This window comes from Sus scrofa, chromosome 13 (assembly GCF_000003025.6).
Source record: "Sus scrofa isolate TJ Tabasco breed Duroc chromosome 13, Sscrofa11.1, whole genome shotgun sequence".
NCBI lineage: Eukaryota > Metazoa > Chordata > Mammalia > Artiodactyla > Suidae > Sus > Sus scrofa.
In genome coordinates, this window is record NC_010455.5 from 124,155,590 (window position 1) to 124,172,279 (window position 16,690).

The following is a 16,690-nucleotide window of genomic DNA, read 5'->3' on the forward strand; positions in this document are numbered from 1 at the left end:
TAGGAGGTTTTTAAAGATGAGAACACTAAAGTGCAGAGAGTTAAGTAACTTGTCCTAGGTCATGTAGCTATGAACTGATAAATAGAAGATTTGAATCCAGATAATCCTCCTCTGGGGGTCGTTCTTCACCATTATGCTATGCGATACAAAGATAATAGGGGCACAGAAATCATATGGCAATGCTTAGCATAAGACGGTCATCAAAAAATACAAGCATATTTATAATAATTGTAAATATTCTAATTTGAATAAAAGCACAAAATCTAAAACATTTCATAGGTGGCTCAGATTCAGAAACACTACAGACTAATGGGGTTTTGGAAACTGAGAAGAAAGACACATTCATTTCCCAAGCAAATCAGAGAAGGTGGAATGGTGTGACCTGGAACCCTCAGGTGCAACTCTGGTTCTGATATTTAGTAGTAGGTGACTTTGAGCAAATCAGTTCTACCCTCTAGATCTCAAGTTCCTTGTCTGATAATTGCAGAGAGTGGAATAAGTAATACTTAAGGTTCATTCTAAAATCAACTCTATTTTCCTTCCAGAAATATTAGACACTAATTCTTTGCTCTTGCTAAATAGTATCTGGTGTCATCATTTTAGGCTATACTAAATGTCATTTATTTCTATACTCATTTAAATCATACTTCATTGGATAGAAGCAATAATAAGACATTATTGTCTCCTTATCAAGTTGTTAACAATTTAAAAATAGGTGACATTCTTATTGGTAAGAAAGCAAGAAAAAAGAAACTCTCCAACACTGCTGGTATTGAAGTAAATTAGTCAAAATAGCACTACATATCAATTGCCTCAAAGCATACATTTCTGTATAATTTTACTTCTATAAGCTCATCTTAAAAAAGTAACTATGGATTTTTGAGGTAGTGGCCAAGACAGTGAAGTAGGAAGATCCTGAGCTCATCTCTTCCCATGGGCCACCAAATTTATGATTATTTACAGAGCAACTATTGATGAGAAAAAACATAAGACTAGCAGAAGAGATCTTTTACAACTAAAGATATGAAGAGGGAACCACAATGAGACAGGATGGAGGGCAGAGATGCATAGTCAGACCCATACCCCTGGGAGGATAATTACTACTGCAGAAGTTTTCCCCAAGGAGCAAGAGGTATAAACTGTACACTGAGCTCCCCAGCCTGAGACTCTTGTGCCAAGAAGGTGAGCCTCCAGAATGTTTGGCTTTGAAGGCCAGTGGGGTTTATTTTCAGGAGAGCCAGAGGGTTGTGGGAAATAGAGACTCCACTCTTAAAAAGTGCACACAAAATCTCACATACTCTGGGACCCAGGACTGAAGTTGTAATCTGAAAGGAGGCTGGATAAGACCAACCTTATCTTGGTCTTGGAGAGCTGCTCAGAGAGGCAGGAGGCAACTGGAACTCATCTCAGGGACACAGACACTGGTGGCAGCTTATCTCCAGAAACTGGTGGAGGGCTTGTTCCATCACATAGACAGTGGTGCCATTTTGGAATTCTCCTTCTAGCTTATTAGTGCAGGGGCTCAGGCCTGCCCACCAGCCTTTCAGCACCAATACAGGCCAAACAACCAGCTGGGGAGAAACACAGCCCCACCTATCAACAGGCCTGCTGCCTTAAGATCCCCTAAGCCCATAGCTCTCCCAGGGCTAACTCTATCCACTAGAGGTCACAGGACTTAGCCTTGAATATTGCTGAGCTGCTACTAGCCCCAGGACCTGGCCTCCTCCACCAGTGGGTGGGCACTAGCCCCAGAACCACCACAACCCTGTTACCTATCATGCCAGGAAACAGCCCACCCATCAGCAGGCTGACATCAGTTTGGAATCCTAGGACATCAGGGTAAGCCATGTCAGGAACTAGCCCTGCCCACTAGCAGATCAACACTAGATTCAGGATCCCAGCTCCATAACCACCCATTCCTGAACCTGCCTCTGCCCACCAGTGGGCCAGCACTAGTCCTGGGACTCTTCCCCAGGGCCCCACAGATAACTTCCTCAGGACCCTGCCCCACCCACCAGTGGACAAAGCAGGACCTGGCAACCAGCCAGCCACACCTACCAGACTACACACAGTAGTCATTCCACCACAACAGAAAGACCCACACAGCCTAAGTAGGGAACCCCCTTAGAGCATATAGCTCTAGTGACCAGAGGGGAGTTAGCTGCTGGGACACATAGATTGTCTCCTACAAAAGGCTACTTCTCTAAGGCTTTTATATTGAGAAATATAACCAACCTACAAAGATACACAGAAATAAAAACAGCAAATTAGGTAAAATAAAGCAAGAGAGGAATATATTCAAAACAAAGGAACAAAAGAAAACCTCAGAAGGATAGAATTCAAGATAATAATTGTAAATATGTTCAAATAACTTGAGAGAAGGATTGATGAACAGAGTGAGGAGTTAGAAGTTTTTAATAAAGAGTTAAAAAATGTAAAGAAGAGCAGAGCAGAGATGAAGAACACATAACCGAAATGAAAAATATACTTGAAGGGATTGGCAGATTAAATGATAAGAGGAATGGATCTGTGAGCTGGAAGACAGAGTAAGTGAACAGAAAAAAAGAGAAAAGAATAAAATGAAATGAGCTCAGTTAAAGAGACCTTTGGAATAACATTGAGTATACTAACATTCACCTCATAGGTGTCCCAGAAAGAGAAGAGAGACAAAGGGGCAGAGAACATATTTGAAGACATAATAGCTGAAAACTTCCCTACACTAGAAAGAAAACAGACATCCAGGTCCAAGTGACACAGAGTTCCAAACAGAATCAACCCAAAGAGGACCACACAAAGACACGCTATAATTAAAATAGCAAAAATTAAAGATAAAGAGAGAATATTAAAAGCAACAAGGAAAAAAGCTATGAATCACATACAAGGGAACTCCCAAGAGGCTATAAGATGCCTTTTCAGCAGAAAGTCTGCAGGCAGAAGGGAGTGGCATGATATATTTAAAGTGCTGAAAGGGAAAAACCTACAATCAAGAATACTCTACTCAGCAAATCTTTTATTAAGATTTAATGGAGAGGTCAAAGGTTTTAAAGACAAGCAAAAGCTAAAAGAGTTTAGCACCACCAAACCAACTTTACAAGAAATGTTAGAGACTTCTCTGAGTAAAACAGAAAAAGCCACAACTAGAAACATGAGTATTATGAAAGGGAAAACTCACCAGTAAAAGCAAATATACAGTAAAGGTAGTAAATCAACCACATAAAAAGCTAGTATGAAGGTTAAAAGACAAAAGTAGTAAAATCATCTATATCTGCAACACGTAGTTAAGGGACTGACAAAACTAAAATGGAAAATATGATGTTAAAAATAGTAAACATAGTGAGGGTGAGTGAAAATGTAAAGTTTTAAAATGCATTTGACCTTGAGATCAGTTATAATAATCATACAGATAGATAAATAGTTATGTACAGTGTGGGGGATATAGTCAATTACTATGTAATATTGGTGACCATAGCTAGACTTATTGTGATCATTTTGAAATGTATAGAAATACCAAATCACTATGTTGTGTAACAGGAACTAACATAGTGTTGCAGGTCAATTAACAAAAAACAAACAAGCAAACTCATAGAACTAGAGATCAGTATTGTGGCTACCAGAGGTAAGAATGGGAGGAGGGGGGAATTAGATGAAGGTAGTCAGAAGGTAGAAACTTCCAGTCATAAGACAAATAAGTACTAGAGACGTAATGTACAACATAATATAACTAACGCTGCTGTATGTTATATAACAAAAACTTTTTTTGACAAGAAAGTAAATCCTAAGAGTTTTCATCACAAAATATTTTTTTTCTATTTCTTTAATTTTGTATTTATATGAGATGATGGATGTTCACTAAATTTATTGTGATAATCATTCCATGACGTACACAAGTCAAATAACTATGCTGTACACTTTGTTTTAATTTTTTCTTTTTGTCTTTTGTCCTTTTATGGCCACACCTATGGCTTATGAAGTTTCCCAGGCTAGGGGTCCAATCAGAACTACAGCTGCCAGCCTACACCACAGCCACAGCAATGCCAGATCTGAGCCACATCTGCAACCTACACCACAGCTCACAGCAATGCTGGATCCTTAACCCACTAACTGAGGCCTGGGATTGAACCCGCAACCTCATGGTTCCTAGTCAGATTCGTTTCTGCTGTGCCATGACAGGAACTCCTATGCTGTACACTTTGAACTTATACATTGCTGTATGTCAATTATATCTCAAAAAAACAAACCAAAAAAGAGCAAGTTCCTCATGAACTTTTATGGACAATTTATCAGGACTTATTACTAAGAGAGATGTTAGAGTTGTAGAATAGTATATACAGTATAAAAAGTTGGGGAGAAATAAAAATATATATGATAATAAACGAAAGTAACTATGGACAATAAGAACAGCACTACCTCTGAGACAACTGCTAGTATTTCCACACGATTTGAACTCCAAGGATATTTTGGCAGCATTGTTTATAATAGCCAAAAAATCCAAACAATTTAAATGTCTGACAATGTGGGATTGCTAAATATGTTTTAGTACATGCATCTAATTAAATACTCTGAATCACTGAAACTCAAATACATATATTTGAATCCACGAGGAAATATTTTATACAGATTAAATGTCGACTGCAAAAAGTTAGTTGAAATATTAAACTATAAATATTTATAGTAGGTGCCGAACTGTGCCAACCAGATCCCCTTTTGAAAAGATTTATTTCCTCAGCTGCTTGGGAGTGCTGCTGGAAGACAGCTTTCAGCTGTCAGTCCTTTTCAGGAATTGCCTTCACTGGAAAGATCTGCCCTGCCCAAGGTCATGGCCCCTTCCTGGATAAACCCAAGCCCAATTATCAAATGATATAAATGGGAGAGGGTCCCCTCACTCTAATGGGGAACAACTCAGCAGGGCGTCCCAGTCCAAATCTTTTGCCAAATCCTACTCTGTCCATTCCCTTCCACAAGTAGTGATCCCAAGAGCATTACCTTCAAAACCATTAACACCCCTGCAATGCAATCTCCATCTCAGAATCTGCTTCCAGGGAAAACCAATTTGCAACAACACAGAACATTAAAAAAAATTCTTAAGTAACTTCTTGTTTAAAAAGAAAAGGAAAATATGGAAGAGCTACATATCAATCCAATAAACAGTACATTTGTAACCTGCGATTTGGTTACAGGACACTTTTAGCCTTAAATGAATTTTTCAGAAAACAAGGAAGATGAAAAAACAAAAACAAAACCATGCTTCCAACTTAAGAATCTGGTAAAGGAACAAAAGAAAGCTAAATAAAACGGAGGAGGGCAGCACTAAAGAAGAAGGTAGAAAGTAATGAGCTAGAGCCCACAATAAAACAAAACAACTGTACAGTTGGTAAGTAAAAATTAAAAACTCTGTGCTGTTACTGAAAAAAATCAATAAAGCAGACAATTCTTTGGCAAAGAGGAGAGGAAGACAAAGGGAGGGGGCAGGAGAGGGAGAAAAAGAGGGAGAAGGAGGAGATGAGGAGAGGGGAAGGAGGGGGAGGAGAGAGAAAGAGGAGGAGAAACAGAAATATTAGGAATAAAAAGGGGACATCACTATAAAGGCAAGAGATTTTATTAAAATATAGGAGAATAAAGACATTCAACTTTACAGCACTACATTTGAAAGCCTAGATGAAATGGGAAGATTTTGAGAAAGTATAAATTACCAAAAGCGACTCAAGAAGTAGAAAAGCCTGATTAGTCCAATTATAACAGTTGAAATTAAGTCAATATTCTCTACTTGCCCTACTCTCCTGGTCCAAACAGTATTACAGGAAAATTCCCAGAATCATCAAGAAACAGACAATTCTCTTCTTATGGAAGTTGTCCCAGAGCATAGAGAAAGGTGTTAGGTTACCATGTATATTATGAGGCTATCATAACCCAGTTACAAATGCTGAATAAGGTGATCACAAATAAAAACAAATTATAGACCAATTTCTTTACTAAATTAAGAAAGCCCTCCAAAAAAGCAAAATTCAGTATAGCATTAAAAGAATAATACATAGAGTTATTCCAGGAAAGTAAGATTGGGTCAACATTGCAAAATCAATCAATATAATTCACTAATTAACAAAATAACAGCACAATTCATATGACCATGTCAATATATTCAGAAAAAGTTATAAAAATTTAACACCTAAGTATGATGGCAAAGAAAACAACCCCTAAGCACATTACAAGGTAATGGACCATCTTTCTTTCCCTCTTTCTTTTGCTTTTTAGGGCCGCATCTGCAGCATCTGGAGGTTCCCAGGCTAGGGGTCCAATCGGAGCTACAGCTGCTGGCCTACGTCACAGCCACAGCAATGCCGGATCCCTAACCCATTGAGCGAGGCCAGGATAGAACCCGCAACCTCATGGTTCCCAGATGGATTTCTTTCTGCTATGCCATGACAGGAACTCCAGGACCATCTCTATCTCCATAGCAGTTACCTACCAAAACCACACAACAAACTTCATACTTAAATGGCAAAATATTACTAGGGATGTAAAACACAACATGATGACTGTAGCTAACACTGCTATACAGTGTATTTGAAAGCTGTTAAGAAAGTAGATATTAATAAGTTCTCATTACAAGGAAAAAAACTTTTCCTTATTTTTGATCTCTATGAGATGACTGATGCTAAATAAACTTACTGCAGTAATTGTTTTTTTGTAAGTCAAAACATTATGCTGTACACATTAAACGTATTCAGTGCTGTATGTCAATATTATCTCAATAAAACAGGAAAAAATAAAAAAAGATTAAAGACAGTCTGCTGTAAAATAACAAATACCTTTTTTTTAATTGATGAATGACTGATTTACAATATTATATGTTTCAGGTATACAACACAGTGATTCACAATTTTTGAAGATTGTATTCCATTTATAGTTTTTATAAAACATGGCTATAGGAGTTCCCGTCGTGGCACAGTGGAAACGAATCCAACTAGGACCCGTGAGCTTGTGGGTCTGATCCCTGGCCTCGCTCAGTGGGTTTAGGATCCGGTGTTGCCTTGAGCTGCGGTGTAGATTGCAGACAAGGCTTGGATATGGTGTTGCTGTGGCTGCAGTGTAGGCCGGCAGCAACACCTCTGATTAGACCCCTAGCCTGGAAACCTCCATATGCCGCAGGTGCGGCCCTAAAGACAAACGACAAAAAAACAAAAAAACATAGCTATATTCCTTGTGTTGGACAATATATTCTGTAGCTTATTTTTTGTATACATAAGGGTCTTTCCCTCTTAATCCTCTATCTTTCTCTTGCCCCCCTTTTTTCTCCCCACTTATAACCACTACTGTGTTTTCTATATCATATCTATACACTAACAATGAACTATCAGAAACTAAGGAAACAACCCCATTTACAATTGCATCAAAAAGAATAAAATACCTAGGAATAAACTGGCCAAGGAGGTAAAAGACCTATACTTGGAAAACTGTAAGACACCGATGAAGGAAACTGAAGATGATGCCAACAGATAGAACAATATACTGTGTTCACGGGTTGAAAGAATTCATATTGTTAAACTGATCATGAATGTGTACTTATTTTTAATGGCAAAATATTAGAAGAATTGCATTAAAATCACGGACAAGATAAGGATGCATGTTAAGTCCTCTGCTATTCAACACTACACTTGAAGACCTAGGCAATGCAATTAAATGAGGAAAAGTAAGAGGTGTATTAGAGGTATTAGAATAGGAAACCTGAAACTGTCACAATTTTAAAATATGATAGTACATCTAGAAAAACCAAGGCAATAAAATAACACAAACTATTAAGGAATGTCAACAAAGTGACTGTACATAAAATCAGTATTAAAAACTGAATTGCTTTCCTTTATACAAGCAATAGCCAATTAGAAAAATACAGCATAATAAAAAAAAGGATCTCTTTCGAAATTTTAATGGAAAGTATGACTGTACCCTGGAAAATATCTAATAAGAAATATATAAGATCTTTATGGAGAAATCTATAAAACTTTACTGAAGGACAAATGGAAAACCTGAAAAAATGGAGAAACATTTTACTCATGAACAGGAAGATTCATTCTAGTTCCTGGTACTTGCTAGCTATGTGACCTTGGGAAAATTTTTAAATCTTCATCTATCTGAACCCCAGTGTCCTCAGTTTTAAAATGAGAATAATGGAATCTCCCTTATGTAGTTATTATTACTATTAGCACCAGTATAAGTAAAGGACATTTTTAAAAAAAAAAAAAACCTTAAAATTACATGTAATATTTTAATGGTGCAAATATATGTAACCACAAAGAAAAAAAGAGAAGTCTGAAAAGATGCACACAAAATATCGTAATCGTTAGCTCTAAGGAACACATAGAAATTAGAAGTTGAGATTTCATGATCTGCCATGTAGTTTAAGAAGGTAATATACTATTCACTTAATTAAAAATACATACAGCAAGTTCCTTATTCTCACCATCTTTCTATTTTTTTCTGGCACAACCTAGATCAACCTTCTCATATTTTACCTACACTGGTTAGAGATTGAGCCTTACAGCACATTGGCTTGATCTAAGCACTTGTATGGAATGTAAAGCTACATGTACTACATGTGTATTGCATGTGGGTGTTCGGTAATGAACAATGTGCAGCTATGTCTTTTTTGCTTTATCAGTGTCATATATATGAATTTCAGTATTTATGAGTTATACAAAAATGTATACTATAGTTAAAAAAATGAATTACCTACATCCGAACTGTTATTTTGAACATCACGGTGGATTTTTTTTCTAACTTGAAATCCTATTCTATCTTCTATTTATCCTTTTTTTTTCCCTGTAAAGTTTGGTTCAAATAATGACATTCCAAAGGCAATTATGCCTGTATATTTACCCACCTCTTACTATGTGTAAAACACTCTGCCAAGAGCTATGGGGGTTGGTGGGATGAATTATGACTGATCTCAGCCCTCAGTGAACAGACAGTCCACTGGGGATTCCGCAGAGCTTCCCTGAAAGCTGTCCTTCTGGGCAGCATGCACTACGCACTGTGCCGCCCAGAGACAGGGGAGCTCAGCTTGCAAGGCTGCTCGCATGGCTGACTGAGAAGAGAGGACAGAGGAGAAAAAAGACTGGTGTTCTAAGCATAGCAGACATGCTTACCCTGGATGGAAGAACTGCTGAAATCAAAACATCAAGGGTCCTAAATTGGGTCTAATTTTAAAAAACTTCATGTTGTAAGATGATTTCTTGTATTTTCAATTTCAGTTAAATAATAGCTAATGGATTCCTTAGTTCAAAATGATTGTGCCATTTCATTTCCCCCAAATCTTCTAAGCCCACGAGCCCTGTTCTCTCAAGCATGTGTATGGGCTGGGAGTGGGTTGGGAGACCTATTCACGGGGGCCTGTGAGGTGTAAAACACTTCTCCTCAACTGTTCCTCTGTTCCACTGGTTTCCTATGTGGGGAACAACATGCCAATATTCTACACCTGAACATCTAGATCCATCCAAAAACAGAAAAGAATATAACCCAGGAGTCCAACAAACTTGGGTCCTCATCTCATCCATGACAGTGTCTAGATTTGTGGTCTTGAGCAAATTACTTAGTCTTATTTCATCTGAGTCCAAGCTTCCTCCACTAGAAAGTGGGAATAGTGGTATCATCTTTCAGAACAGGGTTAAACATAATGAATCCAGATTTCCTGGCACAGAACCTGGCACACAGGGCTCAATGGATGCTGACTGTCTGCCCTTTTTCTTTATCAGGTACAGGTAAATGTGCCAAGATTCCCTTGATACCTTGCATGCCCTCATATAATGGGGAGAGGGGGTTAAGATGAAAGAAGATATGAATTTAGGGGTGAAAAATCTTAGATCTGAATTTATGGAACAGGATGGAAGGGAAAGATGGTACTTTCAGAACCAGTCCTAGGAGTTCCTATTATGGCTCGGGATAGTGACAAACCCAACTAATACCCATGAGGATGTGGGTTTGATCCCTGACCCCACTCAGTGGGTTAAGGATCCAGTGTTGCTGTGAGCTGTGGTGTAGGTCACAGACATGGCTCTGATCTGGCGTTGCTGTGGCTGTGATGTATGTAGGCCAGCAGCTGCAGCTCTGATTCAACCACTAGCCTGGGAACTTCCACATGTCGCAGGTGTGGCCCTAAAAACACAACTACAACAAAAAAACAGAACCAGTTGTAAAAGATGAACTGATGTAAATCTTTACCTTCACCCCTCAGAAGCAATTAATGAATAAAGCAAAAAAGGATGGCATGGGAACTTTGTGGTAAATTCTGCCTGCAGTCATTAGGAGTTGCTGGATGCATGAGCTAGATTAGGACACTGGAGCGTTTGGGAGATGAGCAAAAAGTTAGTCATTTGGCTGAATGTGTTTAATAAATTACAGTCCAATTGGAGGGACTGGCTTCCCTGGGTGAATCACTTTGAACAAGACAAAAATAGCCAGCCCCCACTAAAGAAGAAGAAATAGAAAGCAAGAAAATTTTTGATTTGATTTGATTGACTGAAATCAAAGTGTGAAATCATATACTGAGTTTAGTTTGGTCAGAAAGACATCCTGTTGTTGATGGAATCACATGCATTTATACAGTCCTCCAACCGGTTACAAGGTGTGCCTTTTAAACATAAACATATCTACTCTCAAAACTTATCTTCCTCCCACCTCCACTTCAAAAAGTCAATAACACAAATTTTCCTAACTTTTTCAATAAAAATGTCATCCTCCACATCTAGCAGGTTGATAATTGGTGTTATTTACCTTTCTCCTCTACAAATTTTAACACCAAACCAGAAGACAACTTACCAAGTTTTGTTCTGTATTATCCTTTCATTTCATTCCTTGCAACAGCACCCCCAATTTCTGAGTAACAGCCTGCCAACTGGCCTTGGCATCTGCCTCGTCTTCATCATCATCTCACTCCATTTTGGTCTGCTCTGCACATGAATTCTTTACTCTAGGAAAACCATTAGTTTCGATTACTTTCCCTTTTCAAGAACCAAGAGTTACCTCTTACTGACTATCAGTTTGTGTCCAATTCCTTTTCCAGGCACTCAAGGACTTTATCATCTAATCTGACCCACTGTCCCACTAGTTTGGGGCAAGACAGTGAAAATTTTGGGAATAGGAATGGTATTATCCTCCATTCTTTCCACTGACAGTTGAGATTCTGAAATAAAATGGAAGCAAACAAGTGTCAATACTGGATGTAGCTTTCTGGGTCATGATTTACTATATACTGAAAGGGGAAGTTCATGTCTAAATTGAAAAATTTGCATCTTATGAGCATGGGGGGGTGAAGGGACATGTGATTTGTCCAGAGGCTGATGGGGAAAACGATCAAAGAGCTGGAATAATATCATGACTCTACCCAAAGTGTAGAACTAATCATAAAACAGAGACAAACAGGAGAGGGGAGGTGTCTGATGACAGATACAAATACACATGCACATATACATGATTACAAGGGGTATTAAAAATTGTATTTAAGGGCCAGCATGTCTACATGGCAACATGGCTTTGGACCAAAAATTGGTTTATGATGGGAATTTATGACCCTAAAGATAGAGCACCTAAAATATCTCATGAGTGAGCAGAAAAGGGTGAGGAACAGTGTGATATCATCATGAGCATTTTGACCACAAGGAGGAAATGAAGGGCACATTCCTAGCCGCTACTCGTCTGGCACAAGGGAAGTTGGAGCAGTGGAAGGGAACTTGTACTGGCTAAACGTATGTAAAAAGCCTTATTTGGCTAAAAGTAGCGCATCAGACAAACGTTTCCATTTCTCTTGTTGACATGGAGTAAAGAAGCTTAACTGTATGTATTCCTCCAGACCTCACTATGATCAAAAGAAAGATCCTGTGTGCAAAAGAGTGAAGCCAGCATGAGAGACCTCTTAGGGGAAAGAAGCCATTCCTGCTCAGAGGTCATGGTTGTCAAGAAGGAGAAGCCTGGCTGTAATAAATAGCCAGGACTTCTAGATTTAGGCAGGCATAAGAGGGGAAAGGAACAGTTCTTAAAAACAAAACAAAACAAAACAAAGAAATACCTGCAGGACTAACCCATAGGTTCATAATTGAAAAGGACATTTACAGGTAAAGAAAAGGGAAGGCACACAATCAAGGAATATACAGGAAGATGGTACAAACTTATATGAGTTACATCACGAAAAAAGAGCTCAGAATGATTTGAAAATCTTAAGTGACAAAAACAAAGAAACCAACTAACTAATCTCAAATACTATTGGCCAAAGTTTGAGGGAAGTTTGGGGAGTGGGCCAGTTTATTCTAGAGCAATAGCAAGGCTAACTGCAATACCTTGGTCTACTCCTTGGGACAAGGATGACCAGGTTACTGAGCCACTTTTACTGATCTTTGAAGAATTTTGGAGAACTAGAGCAACAACAATAAGCCAGAAAGGCCTAGAAACAGGCAAATTTAATTCTGTTTTTATTATCAAAATAATTGGAACAATATGGACTCTACAATCTAAAAACAGTTTGAGCATATTAATCTTAGCCAAGAATCCAAATCATATTTTCATGATTTTAAAATAAAAATCACATGTACCCTTAACACAATTATAGTCACAATTAACATTTTGCTATAAATTATTTCTAGAATTTCCTATGTATGCATATACTTTTTAATTTTGAACTTTTTTTTTTTTTTTTTTTTGGTCTTTTTTGCCATTTATTGGGCCGCTCCCGCGGCATATGGAGTTCCCAAGCTAGGGGTCTAATCGGAGCTGTAGCCACCGGCCTACGCCAGAGCCACAGCAACGCGGGATCCGAGCCTCGTCTGCAACCTACACCACAGCTCACGGCAACGCCGGATCATTAACCCACTGAGCAAGGCCAGGGATCAAACCCGCAACCTCATGGTTCCTAGTCGGATTTGTTAACACTGCGCCACGACAGGAACTCTAATTTTGAACTTCTTTTGAACTTTCTTTGACTTTCTTCACTTATTTGCATATGGTGACTGTTCTTTGGTATTACTTAACATTCTTCTACATAAAATAATTATTTCCAAGGCTACATAGTATTATATAAGCGGACTGTAATTTATTACTTGTCCTACTTGTTGTTATGCATTTTTTCTTATTCATTTCTAATGGTTAAAGACTACGGCCTTTATTATTTTTGCTTTAAGGAGCTTGCAGAGATTTTATTTGTAACCTAATATGGAATTAATTTTTGTAAATGTCATATGAGCTCTGGAAAAGAAATTTCATTATCTGTATTTTGAGCATTAGCATGTATTTGTAAAATAATATTCATAATTTTATTATGTATTTAATTTTGTTTGTTTACTTGATATATGAAAGCCCTAGAGTAGTGACAAGTTTTATCTACTTGATATTTTCTGTTATTCAGAATAAAAATATTCATAGATGGTATGTCTTCTAATGGATTATATGTTTTAGACATACTTAACGCATCAATGTTAAAATTGCATTAACAGTAAATTTCTAATGCTAATATTCTTTTCTTTTTTTGGCTTACATTTTCCTGGTATAGCTATACTCTTTTCCCTCCTCCTTTGGACTGCCCCATTTTATTTAAAATAGCATATATTTAGAATTAGTTTTTGCCTAATCCATGTTTCTTCATCTTTTAATAGAACTGATTAAACTATTCACACTTAATGTGATAATATGTTTGACCTCACTTCTATCATCTTATTTTATACTTTCTTTTTTTATGTTTCCTTGCTATTTCTGTATTAGTTTTTAACCTTGGCTTTAACATTCCAAATCCTCCTCCTTCTAATTCTGAAATTAAACATGGCACTTTATATTCATCTACTCTTATTTAAAACTTTAAACTTATATTTCTTATTATTTCAATGATGAAACAATATTAAATGTCACCCATGATGCAAAATGAGGAAGTTAGCTGTTTAAGTGTTTTTTTTTCCTAGAGTAATCTGAGTTTTTAGACCCAGATTATCATTAAATTTCTTATGTATCTTTTAAAATTAAGAATGATTTTTGACAGTTGCATTGTTTTGTAACCATGTTAACGACATTTGAACATTAAGTCTGTGTTTGACTGGTTTCATTTTTCACCTCATATCGTTTATATTATATCTTCTGCATTCCCAGATTTTAATGTTCATTAATTTTCTGGTTGATCAGGATATTTTGAGTAAATACTTTTTTCAGTAAAGGATTTTAGTTGTCTACTCTCTGGGTACATTTTTTGTCTAAGACTATTTTTCCTTTTTCTTCGCATATTACTGAGTATAGAACTCTGGGTCAAAGTCCTGTAACTTCAAAATCTGATAGCCATATATCAACTGCCTTCTGACACTTAATGTTACAGAATGTCTGTCACATGCTTTTTTTAGATAAAATATTGTTTTCTCTAATTGTATTTTTATTAACATAAACAACTTTTAATAGAATGTACCTTTAATTTTCCTGTTATACAATGAAATATTTTGAAATGAAATTAGGAAAATATTTTTCTATATTTTTTGCTATAACTCATCTTCCATTTCCTCTTCTCCTGAAAAACTGTGTATTTTCATATTTAATGTGTTGAATACTAGCCTCCATTTTTCACTCATTAGTTCATTTCTTTATAAGTTTCCTATTAGTAGTATGAGAAATTACGTTCTCATTTAGCGTTCTGTATTGTTCTAATGTTCATGCTTCCAGTGTATGATTTTTTTTTTTCTTTTTAAGTTTGCAGCATATGGAAGTTTCTGGGCTAGGGGTCAAATCAGAGCTTCGGCTGAGGCCCATGCCACAGCCATGGCAACACTAGATCTGAGCCACATCTATGACCTGCGTGACAGCTTGTGCCACTGCTACCAGATCCTTAACCCGCTGAACAAGGCCAGGGATCCTGCACCCTCACAGATACTACATTGGGTTCTTTAACCTGTGAGACACAATGGGAACTCTTCCACTCTATAATTTTAATTCTGCAAAATATTTTTCATTTTAAAATACATCAATTTTTCTAATCTAAGATTGCTCCTTTTTGATAGTTCCTGCTATATTCTCTTAAATTTCTGTAAATAAATGATGGAGATTATTTTAAAGGTTCTCTATCATTTTTAACAGTATCTTTTTATAAGATTACATTAGTTTTGCATTCTTAGATATCTCCCTTCTTTTGAACCACTAAATCTTGTTTTCATAAACTTCTACCATGTGTTGATTGAAAGTGAGTCCCACAACCCATCACCATGTGCAATGGTCCGGGGAATGTTCGAGGTGACAGTTGTGTAACTGAGATGTATTTCCCATCACCTACCTACCTAGAACTCCTACAGCCCCTGTCACTTAAAACACACACAGACACACACATTTACTTTTCCAAATGGTGGTAAAACATACATAGAATTTCCCATTTTAACTATTTTTAAGTGTACAGCTCAGTGGCACTAAGTATATTCATATTGTTGTGCAACTACCACCGCCATCCACAGAACATTTTTCATCTTGCAAAACAGAAACTCTGTAACACAAAATAACACTCCATTCTTCTGTCCCCCATGCCAGCCCCTAGCAACTCTCATTCTACTTTCTGTCTCTATGAATTTGACTATTCTAAATACTTCCTAGGAATGCAATTACGGTACTTGTCCTTTTGTGCCTGGCTTATTTCACTTAGCATAATGTCTTCAAGGTTCATATATAGAATTTCATTCCTTTTTAAAGCTGAATATTTTATTTTATACATATGCCACACTGTGTTTATCCATTTAGTCACTGATGGACACTTAGGTTAATTCCATATTTGGCAGTTGTGAATGATGCTGTGACCATGGGTATGCAAATAACTTTTTTGTTGTTGTTGTTGTTTTTGGCATTTGGAGGTTCCCAGGCTAGGGGTCAAATCCGAACTGCAGCTGCCGGCCTACACTACAGCCACAGCAAGGCTGGATCCAAGCTGTGTCTGCGATCTATACCACAGCTCATGGCAATGCCAGATCCTTAACCCACTGAGCAAGGCCAGGGATTGAACCCATATTCTCATGGATATTAGCTGATTCATTTCCGCTGCTCCATGATGGGAACTCCCTGCAAATAACTTTTCATGTTCTTGCTTTCAGTTCTTCTGAGTCTATAACCAGAAATAGAATTGCTAGATCATATAGTATTCTATTTTTAAGTTTTTGAGAAACTGAGATACTGTTTTCCATAGTGGTTGCACCAGTTTACAACCACACCAACATGCAAAAGAGTTTCAATTTCTCTATAGCCTCAGCAACATTTGTTATTTTCTGGGTTTCTTTTTTTTTTTATAATAGGTATCTTAATGGATATGGATTATTATATACTTATTGCGATTTTGATTTGCATTTTCTTTTTCTTTTTTTTTTTTTTTTTTTTGGTCTTTTTGCCATTTCTTGGGCCGCTCCTGTGGCATGTGGAGGTTCCCAGGCTAGAGGTCAAATCACAGCTGTAGTCGCCAGCCTACACCACAGCCACAGCAACATGGGGTCCGAGCTGCGTCTGCGACCTACACCACAGCTCACGGCAACGCCAGATCCTTAACCCACTGAGCAAGGTCAGGGATTGAACCCGCAACCTCATGGTTCCTAGTCAGATTCGTTAACCACTGCGCCACGACAGGAACTCCTGATTTGCATTTTCTTAACGATTAGTGATGCTGAGTGTCTTTTCATGTGCTTATCTGCCATTTGTATATCTTTTTTGGAGA

General features: G+C 37.5%; 1 protein-coding gene across 13 annotated transcripts in view; it reads right to left on the reverse strand.

Moving 5' to 3' along the window:
- Positions 1-16,690, reverse strand: part of DGKG (diacylglycerol kinase gamma) — a 226,673-nt gene that overhangs the window by 199,296 nt on the left and 10,687 nt on the right. For 4 of the 13 annotated variants that reach the window (XM_021070011.1, XM_021070015.1, XM_021070010.1 and 1 more), the window contains one exon: positions 10,810-10,960. The exons of the other annotated variants lie outside the window; for them this stretch is intronic. The gene's annotated coding sequence lies outside the window, so the exon portion shown is untranslated. Of the gene's footprint in view, positions 1-10,809; positions 10,961-16,690 lie in introns of those variants that run through there. 13 annotated transcript variants of the gene reach the window in all.